This window comes from Phoxinus phoxinus, assembly GCF_949152265.1.
Source record: "Phoxinus phoxinus genome assembly, chromosome: 7".
NCBI classification, from domain to species: Eukaryota; Metazoa; Chordata; class Actinopteri; order Cypriniformes; family Leuciscidae; genus Phoxinus; species Phoxinus phoxinus.
Window position 1 is genome coordinate 564,191 of NC_136882.1, and position 12,569 is coordinate 576,759.

The 12,569-nt window shown below is 41.6% G+C and overlaps 1 protein-coding gene across 1 annotated transcript in view; it reads right to left on the bottom strand.

Annotated features, from left to right (window-relative positions):
- Window positions 1-1,922, bottom strand: part of LOC307001469 (protein NLRC3-like) — a 49,678-nt gene extending 47,756 nt beyond the window's left edge. Inside the window, exon 1 of the mRNA XM_079617978.1 lies at window positions 1,817-1,922. The gene's annotated coding sequence lies outside the window, so the exon portion shown is untranslated. The remainder of the gene's footprint in view (window positions 1-1,816) is intronic.
- Between the last annotated feature and the right edge of the window lie 10,647 nt (window positions 1,923-12,569).

Below are 12,569 nucleotides of genomic sequence, written 5' to 3' on the forward strand. Positions count from 1 at the left end.
GTGTGTAAACCAGGTCCAGTTGGTTGCCTGATTTGTGAGTACCTGTGGTGATGAGCCGTTTGAGATCGAATGAGGCTAGGAGAGAGATGAAGTCTGTTGCATGCGGCTTCTCTAGATGAATGTTGAAATCACCGAAGACTACAAGTGGGGTGCCATCCTCAGGAAAAGAAGACAGCAGCACATCCAGCTCCTCTACAAAGCTTCCCAGTTGACCTGGGGGACGATATATGACTACAATATGGATCTTAATGGGAGTTGTAAGTGTAATAGCATGATATTCAAACGAGTAGTTATTGCATAGAGAGGAGAGGGTTGAGTATTTAAAGTTGTTAGAGATGAGAAGACCTGTGCCCCCACCCCTCCCAGACTGGCGAGGAGTGTGAGAGAAGGAGAAGTTGTTCGAGAGAGCAGTCGGGGTTGCTGAGTCTTCTGGACGAATCCAGGTCTCAGTCAAGCCTAAAATATTAAGATTAGAATGAGAAGCAAAGGCAGGAATGAAGTCAGCTTTGTTGACCGCTGACTGACAATTCCATAGACCCACAGAAAGAGAGAGAGGTGTGTGTGAGGATGAGAGGATGTGACGCAGATTAGCAGTATTGCGCTGCCTTCTGTGCGTGATGGGAGAGCGTCGTCGAGAGATTACAGGAATGTATTGAAAGCACGTATTTAGTAGGGAAATACTATACCAGTGTGAAAGGAAGAGGGGGAATAGGATACTTAAGTGCCTTGCAGGTGTCCTTGCTCGGTGGAGTCGCGCAGGTAGAGTCGATGGTCTTTACCCGAGTCGGTCTTCACACGAGGAGAGCTGAACGCTTCCCGCTGACGCTTCCGCGGCAGCGCGCACACCACAGAAATATAGTGCTTTCAAACCCCTGAGTGAGGACAGCTGTGTCTTGAAGCAATTAACACAGGCAAATCAAATAATCCGAAAATGGGAGAAATCGAAACTGCCTGTTGGACAGCTACACTTAAGTGCTATAAAATTTAAACTGCAATACTCTTCAGATGTGCGCGGCTGTTATTTAAAGTAGTCACGCGTCTATTCCAAATACAGATTTGCTTGAAGGTAAAAATGTACAAATAACCACAGAATCGAAAATAGCCCTACTTTCTGGAAACTAATACACTGAACAACAAGAGAACTGAATATTATGAAAAAACCACTTGCGCGCGCTCTTGTTCTTCTCGCAGACTGACGCTTTGTCCTCGCAGACTGACGCTTTGAGAAGAATGGGAGAGAAGTGAGAGCTCGCTCACTCAAAGGCACACAGGTCTTTATACTAACACTGTATGAGAGGGTTAATTATGAACTGAATGCACCGAACATCTGCACTGTTTAGCAGAACCAATGATATTTTTGTAACAACAATCAGCACTCCTGTTGTTTTCTCATGTTTGTGCAACAGAATCAGCAGGCATCGGTTCATTGATAATTGGTTCTGATTACTGTAAACAATAACGCCATCACAGTGCATTACAAAGTGTCCTGGTAAAGACATATTTGTATCTTTACTTTTTCAACTTTCTTTGTTTAGTTGACATCACAGTATCTGTATATATAAAACAATGAATCTATGGCTTTCAGTCTATCATTTTTTTATGTCTGAATGCATATCAAAATAGTTTACTTAATCAAAATAATTTCCATAAAGCACTTTCATTGTCAACCATGTTGCCAATTTGTTTCTGAGCTATTACAGTTGTTGAAATATAATGTTCCAGATTTTAATCCCCATTTAAGGAAGACCAAAAAAGAAAAATAACAGTTGATTTTATATTACTACATGGTTACATGAAGAATACGTTTTCAACTTACCACATAATGTACAGCCGTTTAAATACCCAGTGTTAACAGGTTTAAACCTTGGAATGGCGTATTTTCTACTTTCACTTCCGTTTACTAGTGAGCTGGTTTGAACTCCACCCACATGAAAAGCAAACTCTCTCTAGTGACACCGAGCATTATTACATGTTCAGGTGACGCTCAGATCTGTTCCATGCATTAAAGCTAGGGTAGGCAATGTTTTTTGTGCATCAAACATTTTTTTTTGTTATACTGCTTGAAAGTCTCTTCAAATCCTGATTGCAATCAATAATTAAAGTGTTCTAAATGTAAAGTCTCAGTCAGGACCATAATATGTTTGTGTAATCATTACATTCAGTTCTGTCTGCCTGTCAACATTTGCATTTGCACAATTCAGTTTCTGTTATAAAAGTATCTGAACAATCAGATACTTTTATCGTATTACTATCGTAACCTCAGTTCCCTGAGATAGGGAACGAGTATTGCGCAGCTATAAGCAGGGGAAACTCCCTGTCCTCGATTTACTGAAGCTTATATGTAAAGCGCATTTGCAGCTGCACATTGAGCATAGGGCTGGGGTAAACGATTATTAATAAAACGATTAGTTGGGCGATTATTTTATCGATTAGTCGACTAATTGGACGCTTAATATAACAATTATTTTTCTGTTGCTCGATTAATAAAAACCCTGGGCTGGACATTGCTTGGCTCCGTTAATTGACATTGGTGAACTAGCGTACTGAATCATGATACTATAAGCTGGCTAACGTTAATCTAACGTTATGTATTTGACTCGTAAACGACCACAGCATGAGTTAATGCTAACTAACGTTAAGTCGTGACTTGAGTTAGCTAACGTAACGTTAAAAGCTACTGCAATCTGCTTGCTACCGTTAGCTAGATCTAGCAGCTGTGCACTTTGCTGGTGCTGGACTAACCAAGGCATCTTAGCTCTGTGCAGTTTGCTTGTGCTAGGTTAGTAGCTACCGTTCACATTAGTTCAAAATCTGTTGGAACTATTTTTCTATTTTATTTAACTATTTGAAAGAAAAAAAACATTCAATTCAATTACTTTATTATTTATGACAGAAATCATAAGTAAATAATACATTGAAGGCTACATGCTGTAGAACGCAAATATTGAGAAATATTGCTTAAAAATAAGCAACCTTTTTATGCACACATTATTATTATTAGTAGTAGTAGTATTAGTAGTATTTTTATTACATGGAGATGTAGCTAAATCTATTGTACAGTAGATAATATCATTATTTCTGTACATTTTTTCAAAGTTAAACCAAACTTTTATTTTGACGGGTTGCCGTGAAGACCTTGAGTTTCTGTGTGTGTGTGATATGACGATAGTTTTTCTCAAAACGGTAAAATGCTCATGAAGTGACACTCAGAGCGGCTCTGGAGATGAATTTCATCATGTCATCATATCGTGAGGCAGCAGAGACTGAAAACAGCGCGAGCGTCACTCGTTCTTCAGTGTGTGTGTGTGTGTGTGTGTGTGTGTGTGTGTGTGTGTGTGTGTGTGTGTGTGTGTGTGTGTGTGTGTGTGTGCGTGTGTGTGTGTGAGGTAAATAAAACCACGCGTCTGCGCCATCCATTCACACAGAGACGAGCAGAACATGCAGGGTTAATATTTAAATAGTCTTTTTGCAGTTTAATATACACAGACGCTATATTGTGGTATAGGCTACAGTGCTCATAGTAAAACAGTTCGTCTTGAGCCCGCGCTGAGATAAACACGGAAGCGGCAGAAAGCAGCGCCTATTGGTGGGTACCGAATATACCCGGTACTACAGAAATGCTGGTACCGTCACATTTTCAGTACCGACCGGTTCTGTGACAACACTATTGGGAATTCTGTGAAGAGGTTGCTGTTTCGGTCTCCCACGTGTGTGTGTCGAGCTGTACCTCCGGGAACGGTGCAAAAAATAAATAAAGAAGTGTCGACGAAAAAATATGACGTCGACGTAATTTTCACGTCGAATCGTCGATGTTATCGACGCGCCGCTACAGCACTAATTGAGCATGAGACCTGCTCATAGGCTGTCCTGCAGCAACTGCACATCCAATGACGTAGGGATAGCTCATTGGTCACACGTCAGAGCCCCCCAAGGGGCGTGGCCTTAGCCTATAATAGTCCCGCGAATTTGCCATTATAGCAGGTTTAATGACTGAAGCGTCAACTCTCCAGGTTACTATTAGGGGTGCACCGAAATTTTACTTCTGAGCTCGCAAGGGAATCAGGGTTCTCAAACAATCGTGATTCACCATGATGCGCAGGCTGCCTGACTGCCATGCATGGGTTGGCACACAGCGTTTCAGCCAGTGCTGCAGCGGGCGCATACCCAGTAATCCCATACGGAGTACTGATGATGCTGCTGCCATGAGACCGAGAAGTTTCTGAAATTTCCTTAGGGGCGCGCGCTCGAAGAACCCGATACTGGTATGCTTCGCCCCTGAAAGCAAACCTCAGGAACCTCATGTGATGAGGATGGATAGATAAGTAAGTGTCCTTCAAGTCTATTGTGACAAACCGGTCCTCGGACTGAATTTGTGCACAATCATATTAGCGTAAGCATACTTTGAACTTGAGATTCTGAAACCTGCCGTTTAATTGACGCAGATCTAGAATAGGACGCAACCCTTCATCCTCTTTCGGAACAATGAAGTAACGGCTGAAAACCCTGGCTGTCTGCTGGGAGGGGGAACCCCTTCTATAGCTCCTTTTGCAGAAGTGTCAGCACTTCCTGCTCCATAACCAGAGCCTGCTCGGGGTCCACCACTGTGGGGAGGAGCCCTAGAAATCTGGGCCGACAAGAACCAAACTGAATTCTGAAACCCTTCTATAGTGTGCAGGACCCACTGAGAAATATGTGGCAGAAGTTTCCACGCTGCCAGATATTCTACTAAGGGCACCAGTCGGATTTGGTTGAACAGTCTCTTCGGTGCCCTGAAGCGGCGAACCGGCAGGGAACAACCAAACTGACTGCTCTACAACCCTCCTCGGAGGATCGTATGGGGACGCTGACACCTCGGTGCCCTGAACGGTGAACCGGCAGGGAACAACCGAACTGGCAGCGCTGCGACCCTCCTCAGAGAGTCGCACCCCGGAGGGGACCACCCTCAGAAGCCTGCAGCCTTGGGCGACGCCCGTCTCAACCCCCGCTGTCAGATCCGTTTGCGAACCCCACGATACGAGTCGCCGCCGCGCCTCGGTGACAGCGGGACCCGCGCCTTGGGGAACGCGAACCGAAACGTCTTCCTCAAAGAACGCCCGGCGGGAGCAGAGCGTCCTCACAGACAGCTTCTCGCAATGCTCACAGGCAGTCCCCTCGAGAACTGACTGTAGGCATGCTCCACTCCCAAACAAGCTGATGTGTGTGTCCCCGCTCGTGATATAACGTGGGCAGGGAACAACACAACGCTTGTTTGCTCTTTTTTTGCCATAAAATATATATTGCAACTTGACAGACAACATAAGACAAGACAGATTCACACAGAGAGCGCTTCACTGAAGAAAACGGAAGCTGTCACGCACTGCGTTCAGGGGTGCTTTATAGCTTCCTGGTCTATGACGTCACCCGCCTATGACGTCTCGCTCTTTCATTGGACTGATTATACACGTGCTTTATGACGCAACACTTAGAAGTGTTCCCACAGCGTAAACGCAGCGGGATTTCCCTTGATAGGGAACAGCGCGTAGAAACAATATCTTTGGAATCAGGGCTCTAAACCAGTTCAAGGAATAAAAACAAAAACAGGAAACTAATTAAATTTTAACAGGAACAGGAACGTTCTGAATGGAAACGCTCATTTGAAATTACCATGACTCAGTTAATAACATTATTTTATCGTTCTGTTTAAGATTTTAATTTGGGAGTCAAACAATCATAAATTTAAACAGTAGCCTACGCAAATGTGACGTTGACGCATCCAACGTGAGTGAAATGCCCGCGCTCAGTTGTCAAGTCATCCTAAGTCGCAAGGCATTGTGCAGCTGGCATTAGCTGTTGGATCGCAGGAGTTTATCCGAAGATATGTTACCATGGCAGGTTATATCCAGCGTGGTGTGCTTTAGTACCAGTGAAAATTGCAGGTCAGTGTAGAACCTCTTGTTACGCAGGAGTTTCCTGCGTCACCTCCTCCGCACCCACGGAGGGATCCGTCTCCAGAGTATTGACTGTTGCCATGCAAACTACATTTCCCATAATGCATCTGTCCTGGACTGATCACACACACCTCCTCTTCACAGATTACACTCACACCTGCACTTCATTCCCACGCACACACTCTCACAATCACTCAGTGTGAAGTCTTGTTTAGCACTGGATAACATTCTGAGTAATCATCTACGTGTTCTGTTTTACTGGTTTAGATCTTGGACTGTTTATCTTCGACCACTCTCTGGCTACCTCGACCTTGGACTGTTTCCTGGCTTTGTGATCTCTCTGCCTGCCCCGGACATCCGTGCCTGTTAACCCGAGTATTCTTTGCTTTGCCCACACCATTCCTGTCTGCCGATCTATACCCTGCATGTCTGACTCTTAAATAAAGCTGCAAATGGATCTCTATGACTTTGTTGTCAAGATGAAGTGCTATGCACAGGCTGTATTGGCTATGATTGCAAATACCAGACAAAGAGACTCTTCTCCACTCCTTAAATACATAAAACATTAGCCTTAATACACATCGTGTTTTGAATAAAGAAAACGCTCTACCTATTCATAGAACCAGTTCTTTATTTACCCTTGCACTGAAAACAAGCAAAGACAGTCTCCAAAATGTGTGCAGAACTTCATTCACGATTGAGGCGGATGGAGCTTCTGTGTGAGGTTTTGCCGACAGTTTGAGGATCCACTTAAGTTACAACGTTTTGTCACAAGCTCTAAGTACAAAGTTCAATTCAAGCACTGGTATAAAGTATAGGCAAAAAAATATGATTTTTATGAAGGTAAAATACTGATTCTGCTTGGAGTGAACAGATTATATTTTTTCCATTTTTAAGCCCTGGTTAATCACTTTCAGAATGATTTTTTCCAACAGATCAACGATAAAAACACTGACAGCCAATCAGAATTGATCATGCTTTAAAGAGCTCGAGCATTTAAAATGACAAATCTGCAGTGCGCTTATAACAAACAAAACATTAGTGTGTGTATTGTGTATAAGCAGTGGCTAAATTGGCTTTTATAGGGAGGGGAGCCCTTATTTACGGTGAATGGTCATCATTCAAAATCACGCCGTAAAATGACTTAATGTGTTTTTACACCAAAGGGGCTATTTTTCCAGTATTAATGTGTAAGGTAGAGTTGAGTAGTTATTCAAACAAAGATAAATACTTTACAATTCACTTACTTTATTATTATTTTTACCTTTAATGTTAACAGGAAACTTAGGCAACGGACTTCACCCTCGGGAAATGTATGAAATTGAACATGTTTGAAAATATTGGTTGGCAAATATGTAGGCTACGACATCTTTTTAAACAAGAAAATTGGATTTAAGAGAATCAGGGGCAATTTCTTTGGCAGTTTATGTTGTTTGGTATAATCACACCGACATGCAGGGACGTGCGCAGGTTTTTTTGAATAAAAATGTTTTTAAAAAAGGTCCTACTAGGTGGGTTCGGGGGACCCGATGTCACCCCCGAGAATATTTAGATTTTCCTGATCTCGACATGTGAATTTTAAGGTGTTTTGAAGGCCAAAAACAACAGTAGCTTTAAAAGCATGTCAGTAGCATGTAGTATTTTATAAGATAACAGATTCCTAAACCTGAGAATCAGTTTAAATGTCGCAGTGAATGATCCACACTATAAAATGGAAATGCAGAATGTTTATTATGCTTATTGTTGACAATACACAATCACATATTCGAAACGGGAATGTCGCTCGTACCAATGGCGTGGTCGCTCGTACCAAGGGCGTGGTCGCTCGTGCCAAGGGCGTGGTCGCTCGTACCAAGGGCGTGTCGCTCGTACCAAGGGCGTGGTCGCTCGTACCAAGGGCGTGTCGCTCGTACCAAGGGCGTGGTCGCTCGTACCAAGGGCGTGTCGCTCGTACCAAGGGCGTGGTCGCTCGTACCAAGGGCGTGGTCGCTCGTGCCAAGGGCGTGGTCGCTCGTGCCAAGGGCGTGGTCGCTCGTGCCAAGGGCGTGGTCGCTCGTGCCAAGGGCGTGGTCGCTCGTGCCAAGGGCGTGGTCGCTCGTGCCAAGGGCGTGGTCGCTCGTGCCAAGGACGTGGTCGCTCGTTCCAAGGGCGTGGTCGCTCGTGCCAAGGGCGTGGTCGCTCGTGCCAAGGGCGTGGTCGCTCGTGCCAAGGGCGTGGTCGCTCGTGCCAAGGGGCGTGGTCGCTCGTGCCAAGGGCGTGGTCGCTCGTTCCAAGGGCGTGGTCGCTCGTACCAAGGGCGTGGTCGCTCGTGCCAAGGGCGTGGTCGTGGTCGCTCGTGCCAAGGGCGTGGTCGCTCGTGCCAAGGGCGTGGTCGCTCGTACCAAGGGCGTGGTCGCTCGTACCAAGGGCGTGGTCGCTCGTGCCAAGGGCGTGGTCGCTCGTACCAAGGGCGTGGCCGCTCGTACCAAGGGCGTGGTCGCTCGTACCAAGGGCGTGGTCGCTCGTACCAAGGGCGTGGTCGCTCGTACCAAGGGCGTGGTGAGCTGGAACCTGCTACGTCACCTACCACCGCAAACATCCAATAGGAAAATTAAACTGCAGTAGCCACCGTTCCACCTGAAGAGGGCAGCACTCAGACGTCTTTACACCATATATTGTAGAATTAAAACACTTTATACCCAAATGTCAAAAAAGTTACTCGAATCAATGAACAGCACTAATAAAGCCCCATTCTTACAGATCATTAACTAAAAAAAGTTGGTTTCGGGATTAGTTACCCTTTAAACATTTGCTTTAATGCATCCAGTGTAGACCCCAAGCTGTTGTGGACTTCACGATACATGTATCTAGTACTATGCTGAAGTCTTATTTTAGGCACAAATTTAGATGGTTAAAAAAAACATCACATTTGTTTTACACATATGTGACCCTGCCTGTGAAAACCCAGCTAAAGTCTTTTTTTTTTGCTTCACTGTTTTCTACATTAAACTACATTAAATTACATGAAATCATCCTACATTCTGTGAAAATATGAGCTTGATATATTTAATATTGACTGAGTAAGGCTATGTCAAAGATTTAGTGCATTTCGGGCTCAGAGAATCATGTTTTTGAGAAATTCCAATTTAAAAACAAGCTTATGTTTAAAATTGCAACACATTTGATCCATAATTATCCTGCATATGTGTCATATACCACATTAAATCTGAGATTCTCCCATTTTCAGTGATATATAACACATTAATGGGAAAATTCTTAAAGTTTTGTAAAACAGGCCTATTTATTATGATGCGCATGTCCAAAAAGCTAAAAGCATAAAAAGATTGAAACGGGGGACAATTACCAAGTCAATTAAATGGAATGATTTGTATAACTTTATTAGTAAAATGAAATATCAGTGGAAAAAAATAATAATACATAAATTAATTAACATATAACATTTCGGTATAAAAGCTCATTCTCGTACTGGGCCACTGTGTAACATTGAAAAAAGTCAAGGGGTGGTTCACCCAAACATTACAATTCTGTCATCATTAAAAAAAAACTAAATTTATTTTGTGTTAAACAGAAGAAAGAAACGTATACAGGTTTGGAATAACATGAGGGCGAGTATGAGTAAATCATTTTTGGGTGAACTATCCCTTTAACAGGTCAGTCTCAAACTTTGTACACGTTCTAAAATTGTCTAGATGCAAAATATTTGATAATCTCATGGATTCTATTCACAAAAGTATTTAATTTTGGTCTATAGCATTTATATAGCGCTTTTAACAATATAGATTGTTTCAAGGCAGCTTTGCAGTGATAATAGGACATTTCCATGCATCCTAGGGGTCACATCGCTCTGCTAATAATGCTGGACCAATGCAGCGAGGCGATCCTTGAACACAGCAAGCTTATACATAAGAGCCACAACAGATGTTCTTCCCCTCAGATAGTAATCTAAGCGATGGCGTCTGTGATCCTTTACTTGATTTAACTGTTCTTCCCTACAGTGAAACTGACTTGACGTATTTGAGCTGAAACTACCATGTTGAGCACAGTAGTGTCCATCTCCAGATGACTCATCCTGAGTGACAGCAACACTTTTCCCCATTACAATACTTGCAGTTGCAAGAGAAACCTATTTTCAGTTCCACATCTTGACTTCCAGCATTAGAAGCAGACTCTTCTGGTTGGTGTTCCCTCTTCAGATTCGTCACACTAATAGCTTGGGGTTCGATCACCTAAACCTCATCATCATGTTGGTCACTGCCTGACAAAGCAAGGAGAAATCTTCCAATTCAAAGCAAGAGACCTAAAGACATGATGTGTAACATGTGTAACATGCAAGAACGGGGTGGGGGGCTAATTCCACATTTAAAGTGGATAATAAAGCAGTTTATATGAACTATAAGTTTTTCAGTTTAGTCAGACTAGATCTGATTTATTGGGTGGAGGACAGAGGGACAAGACACAGGTCAGGCTATGGGTTTGATTGATTGATTGATTGTATTTGACCCTTTTGTTTAACATACGATACATCTTTGCACCATACATTAAAAAGAAACAAAACAAAGTCAGGATAACACAAAAAACATGATAAAACCTTTACAACTGATAGACATGTATAGCCTTGAAGTATTTTCTTCCTCACAAAAGTAAACAGTTTAACTAAAAGTGTTCTCGATATAATACTGAACAATGTAAAAACATAAATAATAATAATAATAATACAATTATAGTCGTGTTTGCCACACGTCTTCACAACCGGCCAATCAAAGATGTTTTCTGGGAACGTTCCCTGCAGGTTATTTTATATTATAACCATGTAAACTAATTAAAACGTTGCAGATGAAAACCTATATTATGCTCGGACACACTCGGTCTCTCTCGCGCGCGGACTGTGATGTAGAGCTGTGTGTAGATCCTGTTCAGGAGGACAAGGGGTATCTCGATGTGTTTATCCAGCTTTATCTCTTTCTGTTCAAGATTCGATTTGTAAAAAAATTATGATTTATTTACAAAATTAGTTTGGAGGATCATTTAAGAAAGGAAGTTCTTCAGGGTCCAAGAAATGAAGGTGGTTTTGAGCTTTTTTATTTATTTTATTTTATTTATTCTTTTGAAGTAAAATGGCTCAGAAACTGTCTTCTTAAATCGGACTCGATATGTTTTTTATACCATATAATCTATCTAAAAAGGTTGGAGGTTTACGTTTTTTGTTATTGTGTGATTACTCTGTTAGCAAACGGCCTGTGGCATTATCCAACTTATCTCAACAAGCGCTTAAGGCCTGGAACTTGTTTAACCGGAAATCTCTTTATTTACAGAGTTGGAAGGATAAAGGAATTTACTTTTTATCTGACCATTTAGATCAGTCAGCTCAGTTTCTTTCTTATGAAAATGTCATGAATAAGTGGGCATTTCCTATTAAATATAGAGAGTATTATACTGGAAAAAAGCTTGGTTGCTTCCCTTTCGGTTTTGTATAACAAACATCGGGAAATACACTTGAAAGTACTTCATAATATTTATGTTAGTAACTATACTTTATCAAAATGTATGGATATTGATGAAAATTGCTTATTTTGTTCAGATCAGCCTGAAACAATTCTACATCTTTTCTTTGAATGTTATCATTCCAAAAAATTCTGGGAGGATTTGACTATAAATGTTCAACAGAAATCTGGTTATAATTGTGATTTAACATTAAGATGTTATCACATGTTTTTATTCAAAAACTGCATCTGTAAATTTCATATTCATAAAAGTAAAATATATCATTCCAAACCCTGTTTGAAGGTATTTTGGCTGATTTTCATCTGTATATTGAGTCTCTCCAATATATTGATAATATAAAATGTAGTGATACAATTGTATTTGCTAAAGAGCTGAAGTTACCTAAAAAAATTTACTTGTATTTGCTGTTTCTTTCTTTAAGTACCAATTATTATTTTTTTCTTCTCTTCAACCATTAGGTACATAATGGATAAATTAATTCATTTTATTTTGTATATTTTTTATTTGTATGTTTTTCTCCGTGTATTGTAAACCCATTATCTTTGATTGTTATCTTTTTGGATGTTTTGTTATAATTGTAAATGTTTTTGTTATGTCTAATAAAAAAAAATATATATATATAAAAAAGCATATAAAATGATTATACATCAGTCATTTTGTTCAGAGCTGTCGAAATATAATGATCCGGGTTTGAATCACGAATATAATGATCCGGGTTTGAATCACATTCAAGGAACACTAAAAAGCAGCTCATTTTTATACATGATTACATGAAGAATACATTCTGAACTTACCACAAGATAAAGGAGAGCTTGGGAAGTGCGTCTGCTTTTACTCTATACTGGTGTAACTCCAGTGAAGGCAACCGCCGGCCCTCTAGTGGCGCACAGCATCATCACAGTCCCAGTCTCAGACCACTTCTGCTTTACAGGGGTTTATTCGCTTTGGGAATGTGTGCATTTTCAAAACTCTAAGTGCGAATACCACAACAGATCAGCAAACGTGCACTTTTTTCAAATATTTCATCATGTTTTCAATTGTGTTGAAAGACCTGCGTTCAGGGCTTGGACCCGGGGAATGGAGGCGGCTCCCTCAGCTAGTGGACCTCATATGGCAGAAGTGCGGCCAAGCAGAGGCGGA